Source organism: Gallus gallus, chromosome 2 (assembly GCF_016699485.2).
Source record: "Gallus gallus isolate bGalGal1 chromosome 2, bGalGal1.mat.broiler.GRCg7b, whole genome shotgun sequence".
Taxonomy (NCBI): Eukaryota; Metazoa; Chordata; class Aves; order Galliformes; family Phasianidae; genus Gallus; species Gallus gallus.
This window is the reverse complement of record NC_052533.1, coordinates 20926826-20952695: the sequence shown is the minus strand read 5'-3', so window position 1 is coordinate 20952695 and position 25870 is coordinate 20926826. Positions and strand designations below refer to the sequence as shown.

Here is a 25870-nt window from a genome sequence, read left to right as displayed (position 1 = left end):
TGCCAAAAGAGATCTGCCTCCTTCCAGTCCCGGAAATTTCCAGCCTTTTAGAGCTGCACAACCAGATGCTTTAGAGCTGTAATAGCAATAATTATTTCATCTCTATTTGTATAACTAAAGATAATATTCTTATGCATAAATACTTCTAAAAACCTTGGAAATCTGCTGTAAAGCATTGTAGCTTGAGTCTAGCTGCTTTAAAAAGAGAACTTCAGGCTTTTATCAGTACATATGTATTTCAGAATGACAGAATACTCTTGATTTACTCTCTGTCAAGACTATCATATGCTCAGCTCCCAAAAGAAAGGCGAAGGCCTCAAAAAATTAGGCGCAGTTCTGTTCAGTTTGCTTTCTTTCCTAAAAATCAGCTGCTGTTTCTGAATAACATTAAAAGGTCACAAGTGCCGACAGCTCAAAATTGTCAGTAAAATTTTAGAGAGTTCCAATATACTTATTCTGATATATATAAATGTGAGATGATTCAGGTAATTATGAATCATTGTGTATTATTATTAGATAAATGATACATCTATCAGAAAGTAAATGTGCATTTCTCAAGACAATTTGTGGTTCTTCTGAATCAAAGCAATAGAAGCTCATTTAATTTCAGTTTTTATGGGATAGTTACAGTATGAGGTTTTCTATTTCATGAGCTAATGCTAATCTTCCCAGCAAGTACCTGCCTTGTGAGTTAATCTTGCACTCATTGTTTACACCAGCAAAAATATACCCTTGTGACTGAAAGAAACGGCACCTTAGCAGAAAATAGAAAAGAAAAGCAGCTGCCCACTGTGATGAGAGAATACAACCTTAGCACAATACTCCTGGAGGACCTGTTTGAACTGATACATCATGACAACCATCATCAAAACAAAGATAATATCATAAAGCTCAAAAATGGAAATACTGAGAGATGTAGCAGTATTTGCAGTATTAAAACTGTGTTTCTGGCAAAAGCCTCAATAAAGGCCATACTTATACGACCATGGAAAGAATTAACAAGGCTGTATTTCCTCCTAAGAAATCCACCTTTTTTTTTCCTATTTTTTTTTCTTTTCTTTTTTGCTACAATAATGAGCAATCAGTTGAAGGGTAAATAAAATTACAGTAGTCCTTACAGGGTTCAGCAAAGTATTTATGAAAACGATTTGCATTCACTATGCAAGAAAGCCAGTGAGAAACCCACAGTGTTTTCATGCACACCACCTCTCTTTCCACCTAATGTGCTAATCTCTTATTCTTTGTGATTCACCTCTTCGTGCATGTCATTGACATCCACCATCATCACACAAAGACTTGCAAGTGGAGGGTTCCAATGGAAACACAGCCCAGAGGCTTGCAGGCCCATGACCGCTGCTCCCTACTGCTTCTTCTGGCCTGACCCACTGTCCTGAATGGTGCTATTTGTACAGTGCTGATAAAGGACAACCTCTTCTACTCTTCAAAAACAATACAATAACAAGGCCCTTAGCACTTGTCTACTTTTGCCAAAGTGACTGCTGTAGGTCTGTATCCTGCACCACTGCACAGCAGCAACATCAATCAGCACTCGGTCCCCCTTGGCTAGCCACACCTCACCCCAGCTTACCACACTCACAAAGTTCACTGGTGCTTACAAAGGTGAACTGAGAGCTACGTGCCTGTCAAAACGTCACCTGTCGAGCCAAGCAAGGATTTTCTTTGACTCATTCCTGCTTTTCTGCATGCCACCCTCCTGAGTGGCTATCACAGGCAGCACGCTGGAGCTCTGCTGGTCCAGGCTGATAGCACGATAGCCGGGAGACCTCTCATCAGCCTCAGAAGGTAATCAGTACAGACAGAGTGTTCAGCTTCTCCTTTTATTGCTGATATGGGGAAATATTAAAGTCCAACTTTTATTTATTGAGAGTGCCATTTGAAACATATGTTTGTATAATCCATTTCTATGCATGCAAGAAACGTAAATTATCAGTACAAATAGAGTAGCCACTGAAAGCGTGCTGCACTCCACCAAATTATTGCATTTTTCTGGAAAAACAACTTTTACTCCTTTCTCCTGTCTTATCTACATTGTAATCTTACAAACTTTGACAGTACAATGCTTTCTTTAAGAGTTATATTCAGAAAAATAACAAAACCTCTTTGCAGGGAGTGATGCAAGTGAAAGAATAGTTATCAGAGAATCTGAAGTAATGCAAGAGCACAAGAAACACTGCCATATTTTGGTGTCAGAAGCTGCTAAGCTCATGAATTGTGACCCTTCTAATGTGTCAGGTCTATCACTTTTTGCAACCCTGATGCATGACTGAGCTTCAGAAAGAATGAGCAACTTCGTGTGCTATGTGTGCTAAATGTGAGTGCTGCATACTTATATATAAAGCCAAAAGTCTTCAGGAACAAGATTCCCCTCATCTATAGATTTGGCCAGACTTTACAAAGACACTTGCACATTTACTCCATCATGAAAATCTGTCCCCTTGGGAAGTGCCAAGTGCTGCCTCCTGCAAAACAAGCTCTTCCATGAGCAGCAAAGGACACCTGTCTGTCACTTATAGTCACAAATGAGCCACATAGCACCTCCTGTTTGCTTTCTTCTGGCTTTCCATTCCAGCTAGTGATGTGACTTTTTGGTCTTTGGGCATCTGATCCCTGATCACTCGTGATTAGTAAGGAGTGAGCTGGTAGCATGGCAGGACTCCTTAGGGCTTGGGAGCATGGTGTAAAGGGCTCCATAAACATGAGGTCTGTAGTTTACAGCAGGACATCCAGACAGGTTTGCCATTTTGCTGACTATATCCACAGCTCTGCAGCCATGTGGCTCCTGGGCTGGGCTGATGTTAGCTTAGCACCGCGGGGTACCACAGGAACCTCTCTATCTCTATGCACATCCTTCTGGGGGCTTCCTATTTTTTAAAGGCTGATTTCTTACCTTTTATCCAGTACAAGACTAATACAAAGAGTTAAAGTTCAATTTGCAAGGAGGTGGGAAAATGAGGAAGAAGTTCCTACTTTTTTGTGTGCTACACTGAATGAGAAGTGCCACAGCAGTAGGTGAACTGGCTTTCATATTATATAAATAAAATTAACAAGTAGATTCTTTATTCGTTCCAAAGACATCTTTTACTTCAGATTTACTACTGCATCACTACAGAGACAAATTTTGTTATGATGTTCTCCAGCACCAAGTTGAATAATTGAATTGTCAGCCAATGACCTAGATGAGATTTTTAAGATATATTTATGACTGTCAAGCACAGAAGCATTGTAGTGTTTTCAGTACACATTTGTTCCCTCTTTAAGGCTTTCAGATCATTCAAATAGAGTCAGTCATTATTATTTTAAAGGATGTTTCTAATATGTTATTATATTATCTCTATAGAAATTGAACATTATTCAGTCCAGGCAAGGTTGTCATGGCTGGCAGCAGCTCTTGGAAGCACAGATATTTATGTATTACGTGTTGCTATCAATCACAGCATTTGTATCAGCATTTTTCTTCTCAAAAGAAAACCAGTACACACATGTCCCTATTATTCTCTTTCAGTGCTTCTTCTCACATACAGCAGCTGCTGGTCTTACATCTTAACAACTGTTAGTACACAGTATTAGAAACTACACTGGCCGATCTAGAAATTAGAAAAAAATTTTCAAACCATCAGACAGTGAGGCCATGGAAATCTTCCTAAAAAAAAAGATAATTACAAAAAAAAAAAAAAAAATCCAAAGGCAGGTGAAGATAGAGACTGAAAAGTTTACAGAGGCATTTAGTATAGCATAGTCCACCATGCTGCAGGTCACAGTGGTGCAGGAGACCTTCTGTATGTATCTCTGAACAAGATTGCAATAGCACCTTGCACTACCTTCCTCCTCAAGGCTGTGGCTCCTTTGCACATTTCTCCCACGTGGAGGAATTCTGATGGTGTGGACGTGCTGCCCTGCATAAACCTTTACTGAAACCAGCGGCTCTCACTGCCTTCAGAGCAGCCTTCGTGTCACCATGCCTATGCACACACCCAGCTACCGCCTGCGGTGCCAGCAGCGCTGGCAGTAGGGTGACGTGATGGCCGCCACTCCGTGGGCAGTCCTACTGGCGGCAGGCTGCTCTTTGGAGCAGCCAGAAGTTATCCGCAAATAGCCATAATTAGTAACATCATCACTGATAGCCTGTAATGCCAGCTGAATTTGGATCCAGCTATTGCGGTGCCATAAATGGAAGTCAAATGCTTTCACATTAACTTGATTAAGCTGTAGGTAATAAGAGTCTGTTTAGTCGGCAAAGTGGCATTTTAAATAGATTACACAAACTTGACAGAGTCTATATTTGATGATGGCTTTATCTTCCAACAAGGGGTGTTGTCAAATCTTTGCACTCTTTGCACAAGGGCTGCCAAACGTAGTTACAATCAACACAAGCAGTGCTGCCGATGTCGGTGCGGGAAGTCTGCGTGGCATCATGAGGCGGGCAGTAGGATAAGGGGCAGGAGCCTGCAAGGAGCTGAGGGGGGATAATGGAATAGCATGAGCAAAGAGAAAACATTCTTTATTTTAAAATGGAAGAAACAAAGTTGGTCAACCTCCCAAAATAAATATCTGCCTTTATTTCCTATTGAATTAGTTATAAGGCTCCTATTGAAGGTTTCCTTTTTCATTTTCTGGATTACACCTAAATGTATTACACAATGAAATCTTTTCTCTATTGATCACACTTTTTTTCCCTCAAAAGAACAGTTTTTATTGCGGTTTAGTAGATAAGAGATGTGGTTTCACCCCTAGATAGTGAAATTAGAATATCAGCATAATCCTTCTTAATGCTTTATTTTCTACTTTAGCTGTGTAATCGTTTCCAAAAATATCTGTGTGACTAGGGATCCAAGAGAGCTCAACAACAGCTCCAATCGATTTCAATTGTTCACACAGCTGTATGACTTAAGAAAATATCCTTTATCCTTATTTGGATTTCTGTCAGAGACCTAACAAAATCCTCTAGGATTTTATCTGTTTGTGTGAAACTGCCTCCTGAGTAACATTAACCTGCCAGTTTAAAGCTGGGATAATGCAATTACCTACGGTGAGATCTTACAGCCCTACTTATACCCGTGAGCACGTAAAATTCTAAGGAAGTATTCAGTAACTCAAAGGAAAAAAAATCCAGCCAGTATTTCCAGATTTACACAGCTAAAGTCAATGGGAACTTTCATGGTACAATAACTAGGCCTCTTGGTAATCTCCATCCTTGGCCAAAATTAAACAGTAAGCATTCCAGTACAGTATTAATGCTAATATCTCATATCCATATGATTAAAATTAAAAACAATTCTTACACAGTAATTTTTAGAATATCTCAGGACACAGATTAAGGGGAGAACTAATTTGCACTGACAGGCTCTGACTTATGTCATTTTAGCTATACTAGCTTATACCAAAGCTTTTATGTATTAACAACACCATCTCTAAGTCATCAGAGCTAACCTTTTGTGACGATCAACGGTAACAACTTCTTGTGAATAATACATGTTTTTACATGAACTTTTGCTATTGTAACTGGACAATTTCTGCTTAGACTATTTAAATTATTACTTTGAAATTTCCCATTTATTATTAAGGTAGACAGGAAAAAATCCCTCAGGAAAAAAATATTTGCATTATTATTTCCATGTGGCATCTGTGAAGTAAGTTCACTTAATATGGTTCCATATCAATGTGAGATAACAGGGCATCAGATAAGAGCATGCATGAGTATATGACTAAACCAAAACAACAAATAAGATTTTCCAAAGAGCCATTATACATTTAATATCAAACAACCATAGATTTGCCAATAAAAGTTAAAAATTACATTCTACAAGACCAAGATAGTAGTACTTTCGTGGTTATCAAGAAGTTATATGAGGTAATTGATTACATGGCAAACAACTCATTGGAGAACCAAGCACTTGGTCTTTTTAAAGAAGCATGTGTATTCTCCTAATTACTTCATTATTTTTTCCCTGAGAATTTTACTGTCCCGGATCTTATAAACAAAGCTCAATTCTTATATTCTGACTCTCATATAAATCTACACGGGGATTGTATATTTAGTACATACTTTCCATAGCAGGTATCACCTATGTAGTAAAAAGCATATTCAGTATATTCACTCCTAATGATTTGAGATGGAATTTAAGAAAAAGAGGTTAAATCTAACCTCTTTTTTTTATGTGATAATCTTTCATTAACCATCACTGTAGAAGTAATTTAATATTTAATTGTTTTCTTCTATTTTAGGGAGGTGTTGAGAATTTCATTTTTCCTAGTGTTGGAGGAAAAAGAAACAAATCCTACAGACTGGCTATAATAAACTAGTAGGATTTTCCACTATGTCTGCTACATTTATCTAGAACAGTTTCTTTCCTCACTGGCAGATGTTTTATTGTTCATGTCATTTATTACATTAGAGTTTTATTGTGTAGTGCTATTGTCATCCATTCAGTGTACATGGGTGCTGCAGAAAAGGCCATGATACATATCTGGAGGGAATAAATCTGTCTGAGGATTCCCTGACAGTGCTCTTAGCTCTCACTTCACTGTAACAAAGAGCAGGGTTTTCACTGGCACTAGGACAGTTTTCAGCCCATGCTCACACAACCACAATTGTATCCTGTGTCTGGGCTTCCATCTTGTCTGGTCCCACTCTCACCCAACACCCTGAAAAAGAAGCTGCATTTAACCCAGTACCAAGGGACAATTCCAGGCCATAAAACCCCGAGGAGGAGCATGAACTTCTGGACTTGGTTTAAAGAAATAGCACTGAACATCTCTTTGCTTCCTGTTGTGATTGGTTCAAACACTCTGATGGAAGCCAGTGAAAAGCCAGTGTTGACATGTAGCTTACAACTGAGGTACCAGAGGTATTAGTTCTTAGACGACACACACGAATGCAGAACACAGACACACCAATCCCTCTTCTCCTAACTGGGAACACCAAGATTCCTCTCCTTTGGTTTCACCACCTAAGGATGATCAAACTCGTGGCTAAGACTTCTTTGCTGCCGAGAAGTAGCTAAGGCATGCAGATCCACTGAGCAGAGTCTCACAGCCCAGTAAGTGTGGCATTAGCTTTGCTAGTAATGGGTCACAATTTTCCTTTATGTCTGCAAAGCCTCAGAGCTAGGACATATCAGGCTGGCTGTGTTTGGATTGTCTTCACCTGCTTGGAGCTTTGTTTTAGCTAGATGAGGTGTAACAGCAACTATTTACCTGCCAGGTGAATCACAGAATCACAGGGGTTGGAAGGGACCTCAAGAGATCCAGTCCAACCCCTCTGCTAAAGCAGATACCCCACAATAGGTTGCACAGGCAGGCATCCAGATGGGTCTTGAATATCTCCATAGAAGGATACTACACAACCTCTCTGGGTAGCCTGTTCCAGTGCTCTGTCACCCTTATTGTAAATAAGTTCTTTCACATGTCACTACAGAACTTCCTATGTTCAAGTTTTAGGCCATTACTTCTTGTGCAATCACTGCACACCATTGAGAAAAGCCTGCTTCATCCATTTGCCTCTCACCTACCTTTAAATATTTATAAACATTTGTCAGATCCCCTCTCAGTCTTCTTTTCCCCAGGCTGAACACACCCAGGTTACTCAGCCTTAAATATTACCTAATTTGTTTAAGCTTTAGCTTAGTTTTGTAGGGTTGTGCATTAACATACCTAGTGTTATAATACTTTCTGAGATTTCTTTACATAACAGATAGTAGAGGTGCAGTAGTTATTTTGTACAGAGTTCACTATGAGCCTAGAATAAAACTAATGTAGAGGAGTACAAGTAACGGATGATAGCAGAAGTTTAGAGAATGTGGAGATAGAGGATGAAACCACAAGCTCCCAGGCTATAAACAAATTACTAGTGATCAATTATTGGTCATTAAACCCTTGGGAGACCAGTAAAACTGGCTTTAGAGATAAGAAAGGGAACAAAGAACAAATATTCAACATACGCAAAATGTACTATTTATAGGATATTTAGATATAAGGTGAAACTGTGGACCAATGAAGAAAGAGCAACGTGCAGTTCATGCTAGGAACTATATAAAAATAGCCCCAAGCAGATCCTACAGTAGGGAGGAAGAAGTCCTCAGCAGCATCATTCTTCTTCCAGTGAAGGACTCCAGACACTATGAACTCACCGTAATCCTTTCTCCTGATGATTGAGGAATACCAGAAGGGTGAGCAGCAGAGCAAGGAGTAGAAACAAGAAGATTGGTATGTACCGGTTTCAATGGCCACGTAGCTGGGAATGAGCTATAACAACTGGGGAATTGGGTGTGTTGATTTAATCAAAACAAAATTTAAAAAAATCAAAAATATTTTATCAGACTGCTAATACTTTAATTAATTATTAGATTGATGTATATAAGGTTTGTGTTCTTAGCTCATTTAATTGCGCATTATGTTCTGTTTGGTACCCCGAACATGAAGCTTAGCTATAATTGTGGATGCAACATAAAAACATACTAAGAAAGTTGTTATTCTCCAGAGAATATGGTCCACATGATGGCAAAACAAACCAAGTGCATGAGACAGAGGTTGAAGTATGAGTTAGTACTAAACCAACCATATTATCTACAGGAGACAGAGATCTCAGAGAGACAGTTCAGTTGCGCCTATTGCTAGGAAGAATAAATAAAGCCTCCTTGGTTTAGAGAAGATGAACACTTTTTATTCTGACAGCTGTTTTCCCATTAGTAGCATCCCATGGCATTGCCATCAGACTGTTGACAGAAATGTGGTTTTCTAAGTATTAATTTCTTGAGGGGGTGGCTCTGTCCCTTAGGCCATAATTTTTGTCACAATCGAAGCAGCTTTTCACATTGCTAAAATTAGTCTTTCAGTTGACTTTGCTAGCAGAAATATGACAAATGCTTCTGAAAATTCTTATTAAGCAAATTTCATGGAGATATTTATTGTAACTTCCTTGTCAGGATATTCTTAAAAAATAGAAAGCAAAACACAGAGTAGTCCTCTGAGGTATATGCACACATTTAAATAACTTCATACAAAAATAACATGATGAGAGAGAATGGTCAAGAAGACAATAGCTGTATTATAATACATGCCAATGTATCCAGCTCTATTACAAGCATCTCATACATCTCTGAGCTTTCTGCATTTTTACCTTTTGATTTTTCTAAATAACAAAGAAGTGGACTGGAGGACAGAAAGCCCAATAGAACTAGTAAGAAATTGTCCTTTTTCAAACACAATCTCCTAGGGCTGCTGTCATCATATTTCCAGGGCACAGCTGCCTGTGAAATACTACTTGTGAAACCTAAAAGTCTGCATCTTTACGTTTTTGGGGAGATCTCCAATTCCCTCCTCATTAAGTTGGCTGCAAACATCACCAGCAGAAAAATAATCTTAATGTGTCTGGGATATGGTCTAACAGAGAAAAGCTCACTGTTAGTAATAAAAGTACATTTAAAAAGTTGAAAGAAGCTAGAAGAGAAGAGAAGCAGAGCTTCTCAATGCTTTGAGGTCAGTAAGTGCAAAGGGAAGAGAATTTGAGGACAGAATAATTACCATTCTGCAAAGAAAAGCAAATATTATTTTTGTAAGTGTGGCACATAATAACAGTACACGATCACTTCTGAAGAACTCATTCTTTCCATCACTTTACACATTATTATTCTTGCTCCAGAAAAAAAGAATATAGATAGATAGATATAGATAAAAATATAGATATTTTATACATATATATACACACACACACACATATATATATACACACACATATACAAGACAGGTCAGAGGGCTTTGTATTCTCAGTTGAGATGAAGATAGTTGAGCACTAGCCTTGCAGACAGCCAAGTAGTCTGGGCTATGAGAGAGGAGGGGGATGGTGGGATAGTCACCCCTTGGATCACACTCAGCATCTGAATTTGTTCTGTACACAACTCACTTCACCCTATAGCCTTAGTTTTATTAAAGAACTGATTGATGACCTTACTTGCATTTAACTTGATCCATCCTGCTCACTGAATGAGAGAAGTCATCCAAGCAATGGTTTTACTTAGTTCAGTTAGCACCTTGTGTTGTTCAAATGACTTTTTCTTCTATCTTCTGCCTGGTGGCCATGCATAGCAATGGGGGCCAGTGGTATGATAAGCACTTGAAGCTACTGAAAAGTCTCAGAGATCTGACAACACTACAGGTGTTCAGTATAGACGCTCCTCTTGGTCAGTGCCACGCTGGCACCAGACATCATTTACCAATTTAAGTAACCTATTTATCTTCATGCCCCTTCTTACTGGTCTCTATCGTAATGCAGTACAAATCCTTTTACTCTGATTAATTGTAATACCATAAATGTATCATTGGGCATGAAGTTTTACCCTTCTTAAGCTAGCACTGCTCCAAATGTATCAAAAGAATTCCTCCCAGGCTAAATGTTAACTTTTATTTTTGTCTGTGTCTGCTTTTTATTGCCCACATGATAATAAAGTTCCTGTTTTCAAAAGGAAAACAGAAAAGGAGGGCAACGAAAATATATTCTGTATGTATAACTAGTCTAGAAGAAAAACGATGCTTTTCAAGCTCTTTCTGTGCTGAATGATACTGAGAAATATCTATTAAGGAGTTTGTGACTGGAAAATCTATTTTTACAAGTTGTCAGAAAGGATTAAAGCAGGATACAAATACTGCGCACATGCAGTCATAGCTACCTTAATGGGAGATTTAAGCACTGCAGAGTTCACAGGAAGAGATTTAACCTAATGTGGTATTATTCATTGGAATAATTGAAGAGCGTGGACAGGAAGAGATAGTATAGCTCAGCTGATATGTGACAATTTGTTCAGTCTCTGCAACCTGGTCATATGTTTGAGTAGTTTGGCTGTGGGTATGACTTTGTCAGTAACTGAACTCTGCAAAATCTCTGGCTATTCCAGTGGTGTTACATAGCTGCTAGAAGGAGATGCTGAAAGTGCAGCTGGGACTTTTGAGTTCTTTTCCAGCACATTGATCTCCTTACATATTCTATGCACTCGTTAATAGGGTTAATTTTCCTTGCAGCTCATTTTTTCATTAGCTCAAGTATAGCTGCAAAGACACTACATAAATAAATATGTAGTAATGTAAAAAATAGTCTGGCATAGTTACGGGCAGAAATTAAAAAGCTTATTTCCTCTCTCACAAGCAATTTCAAATTTCAGAATACAATTGTATCCCAACCATTGGGAAACGAGATGAAATGCTGACTTTTTCAAAATTAAAGTTAAAATAAAACAGTTTCAGTTGAAGGATTTCTAATATTTTGCATGCATATACGCTTCCAGAAAAGATATTCAGCTTCCCAGAATACATCAAGCACCTCTTATTTACCTCCTCTGAATATGACAGTTCTGTTTCAAGGAATGGAATAAAGTCCAGCCCGAAGTATTAAGCAGGAGATATTGCTTTGGGCCACTGACTGAAATTTGTCAATATTCTTTGAAGAAACTCTTTCTTAAACCGTACCAGGATGTTATTCTCAGAATATTTCAGTTGCAGGTACTTTGCTTTCTATCTCACACAAACTCACAGTGTAGTTTATCTGTGAAATGCTGGGAAGTTTAAATCCTGCATATTTCTCCATATCAGCCAATGACTGTATCTAACACATTAGAGACATTATGGCTTCCTAGTAGACACTGCCGTCAGCAGAGTATATTCCCAAGAATCAAGTGAACAATAGTGTCACGTTTATCATAATTTAAGAAAAAACTAATTAGAAATGAAGCAACAAGCTTAAATGCAACAGGAACCCAGGGCAGTCTTCACAAGCTTGCACAGGGGCTATCTCTGGCCATAAGGCAGCTTTGTCTGCAGAAACAGCAAGGAAGGCTGAAACCAAATGGTATTGAAAGTGTTATTCAGAAATGGAAATGTCATTCCATGAGTAAATGAGAAATGCCACCTGACTAAAATTCCCTTTTACTTAGAATAAAAAGACATGATATTCTAGGGGTGTGTCTCTTGAGAAATCACATACACATGTTTGAGACATCTCACACATATGTATGTAAATGTAATTCCGCTCCAGAGATTATCTTTATAGGCAGGAATCCAAGAGAGCTTTTGCCAAGCAGAAAACAGCAAATGGAAAAGTCTTCAGTCATGACCAGCTTCCAGCCCTTCCACATGTCAGTCCCACTTCTGACAACATGAAAAAGGATTCTCTTCCTCATTCTCCTCGCTTTCTTAAACATTTTTGTCAGATGATGATCAAAATGAAGCATGTTTTGGTTATGTGGACAGGCTGAATGTGGTTAATGATTTTTATGTAAATAACAAGCTATAAATTGATTTCTCCTCCAAAAATCCACCTGCTTCCCTAGCTTTGAACATCTCACTACACCACACTTCAGCTCTGTTTGACTATTTTTGAGTTGTGGTTTCACCTGTTGAGCACCTTAGCAAATGCTGTTCATCTTGATCTGTAATTTTAAGAGACCTCTGCTGCTCAGCTATTTGCATGCCCAGTGCTTCTCTCACAGTCTCACAGATAAATCATTATGCAAGAAAGAAAACTAAAGCTGTCAAATGGGCTAGAGCTTATGTTTAGCAATAGCCTGGAAATTCCCACTTTTTAGAAATTGACTGCAAATATTTGCAGTTGACAGCTTCAGGCGCAGCACATGTAGAAAGCCAGCCATTACAGTAGTGTTATGCGAAGTATGAGTAAGTTTGTTGACTTTTTGAAGGGGAAATGCAATCTAATTTGACTCCTAAACTTTTTTTTAATCAATTTTCATAGAACAGCTTCAGAGTAAAGGAACATGAAGTTATTCCAAATTATTTCTAGCCATTGATTATGCCACTGAGCAAATACCTCATGGATTTAACAGCAAGACCTGCACCTGTGACTTTGTGAAGGGTACAAGAATCATATTCTTATTCATTGTGGGAAAGCTGATGTTAAGCCAGCTACTCCTAAACACTATGGTCCTAATTTTTCACTCCCAGCAAATATGTTTTGCTCAGAAATGCCATTATGTGGAAAAGAGAATACAGGACAAAGCTCATTTTTAAAACATGATACTGCATGCCCTATTTTCAGGTAGAAATCCATGTTATTCTAGCATCACTGAGATTTCTAATATATAAATCCTGAAAGCTGTGCTGACTTCCAGAAGAGGCAGATGTCTGAATATTTTTGCAATTTTGGACCTCACATAACCACCTGGCAACAGCTCTGCTTTACTATGTCCTCCGATATGTGAAGGCTGCGTATAACAAAGAAAGGCTTTAAAATGCTGTAGCCAGAACTTTTGTTTCAGATGCTAAAACTTTAAGGTACAATCCCAAGACTATACCTTCTCTGCCAAGGAAAACATAAAAACAACCGTATTTCAAACAGGGATATAACAGAGACTTGCAAATGTTTATCACCAACCTGGAGATTGCATTTATCAGTAAATTTCCATCAGCCTTCGAGGTGCCCTGCAGTGTCCCACAAGCATGCTGCCTCCCCTAGGGCACCTCAGGTGCTTCTCTTAGGGGCAGCAAACCTGATTGCATATCCTGGGACATGCATAGAGTGTGTTTATTGTCTGATGGAGATTTTGCAGCATGAAGTGACAGGCTCTGTGCCTCTTTTCTTCTATTTCCCTTCTGGGTTTTTTTAGAAGGTTGTCATCTCTTCTTCTACAATGTCTCTGAGCCTGGGGAAACAACCTCCTACAAACAACATGTAGTTTTGTAACACAACTGCTCTTTTTTTTCCTAGAAAAAGGAGCACAGTCAGCTGATGATAGGAAATAACAAATGAGTAGGGAAAAAAAAAGAAGAAAAGAAAAGGGAATAGAGGATAGAGAACTCAAAAATATATCAGAAGAACCACAGAATGGGGCACAGAGCAGAGCACACTCCTCGCTGCTGGAGGTTGTTACCTCAAGTAGGGTGCCCTTAGGAGTGAAGGCAAGCCCCACAGTCACAGACTCCCTTCTCTTGTACTCTTTCTTCCTGATGGCACTGGGGCTTTTGGACGGAGAGCTGAAGGGAGAAGTGGAAACAGAAGCTGAGAAGCACTGGGGGACCGAGGGGAGGGAAAGCAGCCCAGCACTTATGTGTAATGGTGTACACAGATTCAATGCTTGCCACCCATAGATCACCCAAAAAGCAGCCCAAACTGCAACATGGACACGTGTAACCCTCTGCTCCAGCACAGGGACAAGGTGCAGGTAGAGGCTGTCCCTTAGGCTTTCTCACAGGATAGAGATGTCCCACCAGCTGGTGCCGAGGAAGTATACAGGTGAGGAATGGAATAGAGGCAAGCTGAACACAGCACTGTTTGGGGGTGGACCAGCTGTCTCTCGTGCTGCACATGGAGGTGGAGGTAGCAAAGAGGTCTCTCCTCCAGTGCCAGGAGGACCTGGACACCAGCAAGAACCCACACAGGCCAGCCAGAAGCATCCCAGTGCTCTCCACCACTAGCCTGGGCAGAGTTAAGTAATGCAGGGTGCTGAAGTAGGCCCATGGCAGGGACAGGCCTAACAGGTTGATTACCAGCACCCTTCCCTGACGGGACAGGACAGAGCAGCCCTGCCTGGCTCTGCAACTGCTCCAACACCCTGGCCTGGAGCGCATTCCAGTGTGAGGCCATTTCTCCTGCCTCAGTGCAGACCATAAAGCGCCAACAATTCCCAGGTCTCCAGCTGATGTCTATGTGGGTGCTATTTGCCTGTTTCCATATTTCTGCACCTTTGCAACTGAGTCTGATGCCAACGTGCAAATCCTTGTTTCCAGATGTCGGCAGAATAGGTGCCAACCCCATGTTGACAGGTGCCTTCCTGCCACTGAGATGTGGTGCATCCACTTCTGAGTCAGACTTGGACTCTGTAGTAAATCTTCTTGGTATATTGATGACTTTTTCCATTGTTTATTGGACTGAGGAACTGGACAAAACCTCTCTAAAAGCATAATTCCCTGCACAAGCTTGTGTTTGCTGAGCTTTTGCCTATTGTCAGGTATGTAATGCTAACAAAAATAAATTTGACACGTACTAAATTTTTCTGCGGTATTCTTGTCAGGGGCAAATAGTAAGAGATTGTAAGGCTATCTCAGGAAAAGGAGAACAATGGCTTGAAACAGACACAGAGTAAGTGCAAATCAACACAGCCTCTTGTGATTCAGTTTTTTTCCTGTTTTTCTGTTTTCTGTAAACTCACTAGATACAGTCTTCATGGTCACACTATGTAAGACACTTCTTATTCTATTACTAAACACAATTGCTGAGCTGAGACTCACTTACAAGATGTCCCTGGCTTTTTCCTTATACTTTTGAATCCTGAAATTATCCACACGTGATTTGGAAGATCTTTCTCAGTAGCACTGTCGAGTTCACCACTCTCATACTTTCAGGTTAAATTTGGTCTTTCATTAATGACACAAATTTATTTTCTGAAGCATCTCACCCCTGGTAACTATTGTTGCAATAAGAGTGACATAAACAAATTTCTCCCTGGATTTGGCTCCATTGTCAAATGCTCTGCAAATCCTGCCTTCAATTTCAAGGTTATACTGAAGTTGTAAGTCATATTTCATAACTGAAAAAATAATGAAAAATAACCATTGGCCAAGCCCTATTTGGTAATTTCTTCTGATTTATAATCTGTTTCAAATATCACTGGCCTTCAGTAAATAAAAATGTATGGTTTTGTTTATTTCCACATCTAAGATTAAATATATTTTTTTCCTCTGAATATATTCATGCCTACGTTTTGTTAATTCATAAACTACTGTGATTATTTTAAACCATAGTGTTTAAAAGGACTATCAACATATGGCCAAAGCCATCAAGGATGATATCTTCTAAGGTCTGAAATGTCTAAGTAACTCCTTCTATTTCTCAAATTTTTCAATTATTACATCCTAGATCATGGCACTCTGAGGAAACTGCATTAGGTACATATTCTCTATACGTTTCAGCACCCAAATATTGCTGGAGTAGACAAGCGGAATATTTTCTGATGATTGACTTGTTTTTTTGTTCTAATTTTTCTTCAAGTATATTATTATTTGTGTTACATGGCATTTACAGTGTTGTTTGTCCAGCTTCAACCCAGCAGCACAGTTTCTTTCCGTGGCTGCTCTGAGCTGGTGTTTTTCATCAAATCTAAATGTCATCTGTATAAATCTCACTAACTTGAATGGCATGAAAAATTTATCACCTTTTTTTTTCCTCAGGTGCCATATGTAGCCTAAATAGACATCTGAGAAAACAGTGCAACTCACAAAGGTTTTATGAAAGTTCAAAAACACCTGCTCTTTTCTTTTTCCTAACACGAGCACATGCCAGCAGCCCAGTGAAGTACTAAGGACAGGAAGGTATTTGTCACTTACCATATCTCCTCTTGGCAGCATAACAAACTTGTTTTGTTCCTTTGAGTACAACTATGGACAAACAAGAGGTCTCATCTGCTTTCTCTGCAACTACAAGAACGACTTCATTTAGTTCCACTACCCATCCCAATGAGCGGATCCAGCTCCTTCTCTAAGTATGGCCTCACAATGTAAGGGACTTACAGAGGTGTGAAAATTGTTGGACAATTCAACCTTTTCCTGTGTTATTTAATATTCTTGAGGTCTTGGTCTACTGAGAAATGGCTTCAAATTCTTTCTCAGCTTTTTATATTCATATTATTATGTGGGCTTTAAATGCTTAGATTGCTTTGATAGTCTCAAAGGCATAGCATTTTTCCTCTTTTTCCATCTATTACATATTCATTTATTTCTTGTACATTCCCTATGGAGTTAACCTTGAGATTTTAAGCTTTGTGAATTAACTGTCTCCTTTTGCATTCCCTTAAGATTTTCTTTTAGGTGTAATAACGCTATTCTTGGCAGCATGTTAGTTGATGGGTGTGCTGAAAATGAATACTATTCTGACTAACCTGACATTTTCACTTTCTCAGTGCCCTTTGCTCCTAGAAGAAAATCACAGCCAGGTCATTTCCTCTGCCCATGCCTTGTACACCTTGCTGACTCCTGCAAGTTCTTCCAAAGTGATATCATCTTTCTGATTTCCTGGATCTTTTCCCGTGGTCCAGGCATCGCACTACCTTGTGCCTTCTGTCAGTGTACAACTGACATGGGCTGTTCCTGTCCTAAATCTCAAGCATAATTTGGTCTCTTTAGAACTCAAACTCTCACATACATAGTTTCTTCATCCCTAGTTCATAGATCCTTCTGACCTCAATGTCTTGTCCTTTCTTTTTTTTCAAGATTACTTTTATGTTTTATGTCCTGTGTCCATCCTATGTTTTCCTACTCAGTTTCCTGCACATCTTCCAAAATCAAGATGATATAAAAAATAATTTTTATTTTTATTATTTCTCTTTACTGGAAAATATGTCTTTCAGATCTTGAGTACAATATTATTTAAATTCCCTTCAGTTTATTTCCCAAACTTCTTATAAAAACTCAGTGTTATTGGGACACTCTGAGCCCCTTTGGACGACGATCCAGTCCTGTGATCTCTTGATGCTTAAAGCATCTGTTTTGAATTATACCCCATTCCAAACAGATGTGTAACATCCAGAATTTTGCATACTCCCAGACTTCTGCCTTAAAGATGCATTTCTCAGTACAAATGTATGACTGGCTCTGACTCCATGGGATCACTGTCAAGAGTAAATCTCAGAGATCTGGTACTTTCAGCCATCCTTGTGTCAAATTCCTTTCATCCCAAGGTGACATTCTTACTGTCCCTACCCACAACTAGAATGACCTAGGAGTGCTATGACACAAAGAGAGCTTTCCTTCCAGGCAAATAGTTCCTGTTTTGCTTCTTAAACATTCTTGAGTTCAGCAGTTCTGAAGTTAGTCCTCCAAGAGCAGGAAGCAGCCAAATCTTTTTGCTGGCCGATAGCCAAGGGGCAAGCCAGTGCCTGCTAAAAAAAAAGCAACCACAGCTTCACCTCAGCTGTAAATACATGGGCTGGGACTTTCCCCAACAACTTCGACGGGAAGTTCGTTCACCCAGCACGGACAGACAGGGCTTGCAACATCTCCTCATCTCTGCCTCCCACGTGCACATTGGCTTCTACTAGATAAATGCCAGCAAGGCTGTCAGGTTTCTGCATTCTTCTCCAGGCAATAAGACCTCTCTGCAACATCTAAGAGCAGATCTTGCCCTAGCACTAACAGCAAGCACCTCACCAGCTGGAAGGCTCTGGTTTGCCCAGGGGGAGAGCAGGAGGTTGAGTGCACAGGTGAGTTTTACAGAGGCGATCCAATCCACAGGTTTCTCTCACTTCTGCAGGTGGGATTAAGAAACGCCTAGAACGGTAAGGCTGACATCCCAGGAGGTTTAGGTGGGTTTGTACTCAACCATCAGTGTACTGATAAAATTTGACCCTAGCTTTTCTCCCTGCTAGATATAAAATACAAAGCTAGGGCTTTGTATTGATGTTACATAATACTTTAGTCACTGAGAGATTATGTAAGGGAGCACTGAAATATAGGGATGTAGTTTTATCTGTAAAGTTAGGGCAACTAAACTTTGAATCAGCTCATTGGTATTCAGAGAGTTTACGTAACTGGCAACAAGTTTATTTAATCTTTCAGAGGTATTTGCTAGAGTTAAGGAAGTGGAGAAATCTTCTGCAAATAAGTGTTGGTCAGTGGGTTTTAAATGATGAATCTGGAAATAGGATATTACTTCCTACGAAAGAGCTAAAATTCTGGTATGAATTTTAGTAATAAGTGGAGATACTCCAAGGGCATTCGATTTATCACCAATCATAAACTGCTTGTTATAATAGTTGGAGCTAAGGATTCTTTTCACTTCTGGACTCACATGTGGATTTCATGTTTTCTCTTCCTTTTCAAGTAGCATACCAATTTTAAAACTGTTTAATATTTCAGAAGTGAGAGGTTTCAGTGCTGCAGAAAGAAATGGATTTTTCTTGAGCATTGTCTTATGCCAGCGCCATGTTATTAATTCAGAGAACATTTGCAGCTGCCAGAACTGTTAGTCAGCTCTGATACAGGAAGATTTCATATCCCCCCCTAAACCTAGGAATATAAACTGTCACTCACAGCACAGGGCAGTTTTTTTCAGATTGTTGAGACATTCTGAAAGGATTAAATTAGTGAAAGATGTAAATACCTTTTTAGATGTGACTTTCCAAAGCTCCTAGTTTTTGACAAGCATGAAGTTGTAATAACTGAGGTGGCACCATGAATACATACCAAAATATTACAATAGTCATTGAAAAATCAAGCATCCCTGTACTTTCTTCATCCATACAGGAATTTGCTTATTCAAACCTATCAAGCACTTTTCATATTTATACGCTTCTAGGCAGATGGCATTTTTAAATTATTTCTCTTAGTTAAAAGCAGAAAATGTAACTGGATAAGCAGTCTACTTTGTGTTGCAAAATTGTCAACAAAGCATGTTACCTACTTTAGTGTTTTATTTGAGAGCAGTAGCTCACTTCAGAAGTGACTGTCCTGCCTTCCATACTATGTCTTCTTCCACATCACAGTGCAGCCTGGAGATGCTCTCAGCTGCTCTTGGGTTAGTGCAGCAATCCCACCGCTCACAGCAGTTCAGCTCACAGGGCCAGACCACAGCTACTTCAAGGACAGCACATGGCAGTGTGCTTGGCATGGGCGTGAGGCACTCAGAAACAACTTTTCCTCCCTACAAATCCATTCCTGTTGTGCCTCAAGAACACAGAGACAGCAAGCAAGCCTTCAGGGAGAGTACTTCACATCTGCACGTTTTAAGGCCTCTCTCACTGCTTCCCAGTCTGTTTCTATTAAAATCTGTTTATGTGGTTACTTCAAGCTTTGAGCCAACCATTTCTCCTATTCTGTTCCCAGTGAGAGGGCTAGCAGACTGCAGCTGCCACATTTTATATTTTTTATGCTCCATACTATATTTTATAGATGCTGGCTTTTTGGCTTTTTTGTTTTGTTTTGTTTTCTATTTGGGCTTTTATGTATATTAATTCTGATTTCTGAAAGCTGCTTTTAGGGGGAAGAAAAGGTGGGGAGAGATATTTGATTGTCACCTGTACATGTGCATATTGCAGATCAAATGTTTGCCTTAATGCCTTTATGCACACTCAAAAATAGAAGAGAGGTGGTTTTCCTCGTTTGACCTCGTTCTTTAGACCCATCTAGTCTCTTCATCAAAGTTTCTTCAACATGTATTCCTCTCAAGTGAGAGCAGGGACAATAAAACAATAAGTTCACTTAAATGAAGTCATGTTTCATATTAGAAGTGGGTAAGTTCAGATTTCCAGCACTTTCTCTCTTCTCTCCTCCCAGGACCCCTCCCATCAAAGTCCCCCAGCATGCGGCCTGGTTTCTTGGCCTGGCCGGAAGCATGCTAGGCAGACTGGTTCATGTAATGCCATCTGGGTCTCCAGTTTTCTTCTTTTTTGTTTTGTGGTCTCGGCTCTTTTCCCTATGGAGCACTTGCTGGGCAGCCAGCTGTGGTGGCAGCCTGGGCACAGTGCTGAGCCGGGTTGAGCAGCAGTGGGCGGCAGCGGTGTGAGCACTGGTTGTGGAGGTGCTGCTGGGAAACAGAGGAGGAGTGGGAAGAGCTGCCAACAAAAGTGCTAATTAAGGGTCTGACAAAGCTGCTTCCTGAGCTTGCAATGACTTCTGAGCATAGACCTGGAGGCAGAATCACTAAGGTGGCTTCAAGCCGTCTTTTTACTTGGCTGAAATGTTTATGTGTTCCCCTCTGGGACCTGAGGAATGCCATAGCTGTGGTGGGGACAGCCCCAGCACTGCTGGCAGGGATCCCATGGCTCAGTGAAGTATAGAACTCCCCTGGGAGATGCAGATCCTACAACTTACTTTGGTATGTGCAAGGTTAAGATGAAATAAGGAGCGAGGACTGTTCTCAGCTCGGGGTGATGTGCCTTCACCAAGTGGAGCAGCCTCACCAAAATAAATCTGGATGTGTAGAGAAACCATTTCCATAAGCTGCACAATATCCTATAAAAATGAGAATATTAATAAATTTCATACTAATAAATCTCATTTGAATTCTACAACCTGAACCGTGCCAGAGCTTCATAAAACTTGGCACTTCAAAGGTGCTTAATTATAATAATCTGCTACAAACTGCTTGATCAATGGTGAAAGCAGCTCAGCCGTCCACTCCAGACAACTTACAGCACCTGAGGACGGGGATCAAAGTGTTCCACTGCTGCCTGTCACCAATCCATTAGTGATACCAACTATGTGAGCAAGCTTCTGTAGGCCTCCAGATAAACAAGCCTGAAGTGTTAGGAAATTTAGTGGAGAGGTTGATTGCCAAAGAGCGAAAAACACTTTCTGGCATCATTAGAGCACCAGGAGTGTTTGACGAAGGATGTCTCTGGGGTGGTCCCATGCTACAAGGAGTGTGAGAGCAGGAAATGTGTAAAAGACAGGAGTACTCACCACAAGTGGGTAATTATGCAATAACCGTAATAGCATAAAATGGTAATACAATAAAGACAATGGGTTTATTCAGAAAACTCAGTTCCTCATTTTGTATTGCAGTTCCTTGGTGGAGCTGCAAGAAAGGGTCACCCTGCGGGAGGAAATTATTTAGTCCAATTAGGCAATTACAAAATCAGCATGACACTTATTTTGTACCTCATGGCACAGACATTCAGCTCATTTTTACCCCAAATTATACTGAGTAGATCTCGATGACTTCCAGAACTAAGCGGTACTGGCAGTGTTAGGGTCAGGGTGCATTTGTTGATCCCAAAACTGACTGCACAGATATTTGGGGGAGAAAAAAAAAACATAAAAAGCATCCAGTGGATCTAAATTATTTTGCTTGTAAAATTTGTGGAAGATTTATACAAGCAGAGCAAGAGGTCAGTGCTTCCCCTGTGCAGATCTAAAAATGTTTTTTTCTTTGATAACTTCATTGGAAACTGAATCCAAACCTCTGGCTCACCAACCTGCAGCACTACCAAAAGCATCAGTCGAGGCTTTTTATGAGAAATTAACTCTACCAGTTGCTATTTGATTGATGGTAAGCAGTAAGAAAAGTGTTTACTTAAGGAATTAGGTGTTTAAATAAGTCATTGTAAAATTAAGATTGAAGGGTTTTGAGCAAAATTCCCTAGAAGGAAAAAAATAAGTTACTTTCTCCAGCCTGGCCTTTGCTTTTTTCATTATTTGTTTGCAAAATGAAGGAATTTTGGTACCCATGAGCACCCTCTTTATCACCTCTTCTTAAGTTTAGTAAGAATACTTAAAATTTTCATTGGCTTCTGCTCCATGTCACATCCCAGATATCCACCTTTGCCTTCACCGCAATACAGCCTGGTGCTACTTAACTGTATATTGAATGGTCTTTTGGTGCAGAACCAAAAGCATAACTTCTGCCTTGACCCTACATATTTCACAGGGGTGGGAATGAGATGCCCAGCAAACCTGATTGAGACTCAGGATGACAGAAACTGTGGTGCCTTCTCTGTGAAGATGGCAGCAGATAAGCCAGAGATCCCGTGTGAGGTCTGCTTTGCCCCTACGCAACAGACCATGGCGTGGGATAGCATGGGCTGCCCTGTGCAGCACTGTGAGCAATTAGGCGACGCTGCTGTGCTCCCAGATCAGCAGCTGATGTGCATTCCTGCCAGTGCAAGGTGAGGAGCTGAAGCAGTGACCCACATCTTCAAACCCCTTTCCACTTTCCAGGAGAGGGAGTTAGCGACTCAGCCATGTGCAAAACCTGAACTGAACTCAAGGAGCATTTCAGACAAAAGAACTCTACAACAAATTAGCTCTCTCCATTTCTCTGTAGAGGAGGCTGCTCTCAACAGTTCTGCAAAGTTTTGGCAAGTATCACCTCCACTGGTGTTTTTTTGTCAGTATTTTCAAAGCGTGTTTTTAAATCCAGGCTTCTTAGCTGCTAATTTTCAAAGCCTGTAGCTTAGGGCCATTGTTTGAACACTGCTAAAATTATTGCCTCATTAAGAAGAAGAATTTCTATATGGGGAAAGAGCTAGTTTTTAAAAATAAAAGCCTGATAATTTTTCCTTACCGTAAAATGCAACAGCATTTAAAACTGTCATTTTTTTTTGTGCGAGGAACACCATTTCTTTCTTTCTGAAAATATCAGTGTTCATTTTTCCTAAATGCAGGCACTGCTCTGCAGATGCCACTTGACAGCAGTCAAGAAGGACACAAAAAATTTCAATTCCATGTAAAAGTAAGAAAGGAAAACAAAAGAAGCAAATAATACATTTAATTACTTCATATTGAGTGAGTAAGATGCTGATGAAGCTATCCACTGTTAAATGGAGCGTCTTTAAAACACTTTTTTATAACAGCGTTTTAGTGTATGGGCTTATGTAAGCAAGAATGCAGATTAATGAACTTTCTGTAAGAAAATCTGCTTGGCCCCATTCCAGACATGCTGCAAATCCACATGTATTTGTTTTGGCAAGAAAGCTTCACATTCATGCCACTTTCGCTTAAATCTTTCATACGCTCCCACCCACTCCTCAGATTGCTAAGAGCACAAGGCAGCCAGGTCCATCGCCACAGAGGCTTCTCTGCTGCAGCAGCCACCTCACTTCTTGTTTTATCACAGGTGTCACGGAGCAATTGGGCTCTGTTATCTTCCTGCTTACACCAATCCAATCCAAAAGCCAGTTAATTGAAAATCAACAATGCCATTAGTGTAAATGGGAAGACAATTGGGCTTATCACATATTGCTGGAGCTCAAAATAAATACAGGGTTTGAACTCTTACAATTTTAGTGGGCCAAAGACATGATTTTGGTCAGTTGCTGTTGCAATGCCAGCTAATTCCAGTCTTGATGTTATTTTACCTTGATTTCTGTAGAAAGTGAGGTTGATCATACTGAGGGATGTGAATGGTATGTATTTTGTGTGTCCCTCAACCACTGTTTTAGTGATGCTTTCAAACAAATATACCAGGAGAAGGGAGGGTTTTGTTTTTCTTCAGTGTCATAAAATAGGCAGTTAAAGACTCCACATAAGAGTCCTAGACAATGAAAGACTGTACTGTGGCTATACAGATTTAAGGATCTGAAAATCCACGTAAGAAAACTTGAAGGAGTGATCTCCTGTGATTGGAAACAGTTTCAATCAACGCTTGTAATCAGCAAAGAAACACAAATCCCTAGGAAGCCAGGCTTCATTATTTCTAGTGTTACTTCTCTGTGAGACAGAACTATTTGTTAATGTCTCTAAATAGCAGACAGAAGAATAGCTTCACTGAGAGAGAAGACAGCCTTGGAGGACACAGGAGGAATCCAAAAGGCGCTTATCATGCACACTGTGGGTCCCAAAACATATCTTTCAAGGTCTCAGGACATCTCCTGAGCATTACAGTGGGGATAAAACCAGTGCCCCCGCTCTGCACTGCAGGCAGGCCTGCCTCTTCCCACCATCACTCAGCTTTGGGTGTTTTCTGAAATCATCTCTCTCTTGCAGTTGGATTAAATCTTGATACCTATACGCCTCCAAAAAGCACAACAACCCTAAAAAGGCCAAGGAAATTACACCAGTTAGGTCTGAGTCTTACATGTTTACAGGAAAGTTGGAGGTGGTGAGATTTCCAGCTCTCTCAGTACTTTGCTATGATTTAGACAACATTAAACACATCTGTTTAGGTCTATACTTCATCTGTTTGAAGAGCCTTCAGGCAGCTTTAGTGTTCTCCTGATAAAAAGCGAAGATGTGGGAAATGCAATGTCCTCTGTAGGAGGATTTATTGTCTCAAACAATTATTCTTTATAAGCTTTGTCAAAACTTGGAGCTCAGGACTTTCTGCTGAGCAGAATTGAATATATTCATTTGCTTGAAAGAAAATTCATGAATAATTTGCTGTGATATGTTTGTTAGGAACTACTCTGCTATTTTCTTTATGTGTGTAAGTACTAGATTAATCAAGGGAGAGTAGTTTAGCCACATGCCTTTCAGTTTCTGGTGTAGTGAACAACAGAAAATACAGTTTGTAATTTAGGGCACATTTGGTTCTACAACTGTCAGCTTATAAGAAGTGCAATTTTTTAGAGAGTGCAGACTCTCTCTGTGGAGATAGTAACATAAAATTTTAAGAAAATGAGATTGCCTCAGAATAGCATACATGTCTTTCCAATGAGAGTTTTTAAATCACATTTCACTTGTTTTCCAAGTTACTCCAGGATTACTGAATATTATGCATGTGTAAAACACTTCAGAAAGATACATTCAAAGCTACAATATTGAATATGCAAGAAATAAAGTATTAACCATCCTCATTTTCTGCTGTATTTAATAGGCCACTCTATTTAATTTTAACATATTAGGGCACTTTTGATCATAGATGACTCTCATCTCAGACTTTCTGAGACAAAACTCCACCAAAAAAAAAAATCAAAAGGGAATTATTTCTACTTGTCAGTACATGCAATAAACAACTAAGACAATAATGAAAATTAACTAACTCAGTTTCAAACAAAAATTGTTTAACTTTGTAGAACTTGACAGCATGGGAAAGAAAAGACCTGAAAGGACCAACCATTCCAAATAGAAATATATACTAATGTATTTATCTGTTTGAAGTTCACCATGCCTGTCTATAGGTATACAAGGATTTGAATTAAAAAAAAAGACTAAATGTAAAAAATGGACAATCCACTATCTTTCTATTCTTGGTTGTAGGCACTATTCTTCATTGCCACCAGCATGAATACATGCCATTAGCACGGTGTGAAAGCACCATGGTAAGCCATAGCACAGTCTGCTCTTGTTTAAGGAGGATGTACATTTATCAGTAGTAGGGAAGGATCAGGTGTACACAGAGGCATCACAGAGGTAAACCTCATTGATCCTGTTTTGTCTGTTCAAAGAGGTCTTCAGAGCAGGTCTGCAGGGCATAGGGCAC

At 39.7% G+C, this 25870-nt stretch overlaps 1 protein-coding gene across 8 annotated transcripts in view; it reads left to right on the top strand.

The window, feature by feature from the left end:
- Positions 1–1654: 1654 nt before the first annotated feature.
- The window catches only part of STEAP4 (STEAP4 metalloreductase), a 35734-nt gene continuing 11518 nt past the window's right edge, over positions 1655–25870 (top strand). For 2 of the 8 annotated variants that reach the window (XM_015281970.3, XM_025148413.2), the window contains exons 1-2: positions 1655–1803; positions 8120–8223. The gene's annotated coding sequence lies outside the window, so the exon portion shown is untranslated. Of the gene's footprint in view, positions 1804–8079; positions 8224–18079; positions 18213–25870 lie in introns of those variants that run through there. The other 6 variants (XM_040693155.2, XM_046938337.1, XM_001235256.7 and 3 more) reach the window with 4 other exon arrangements.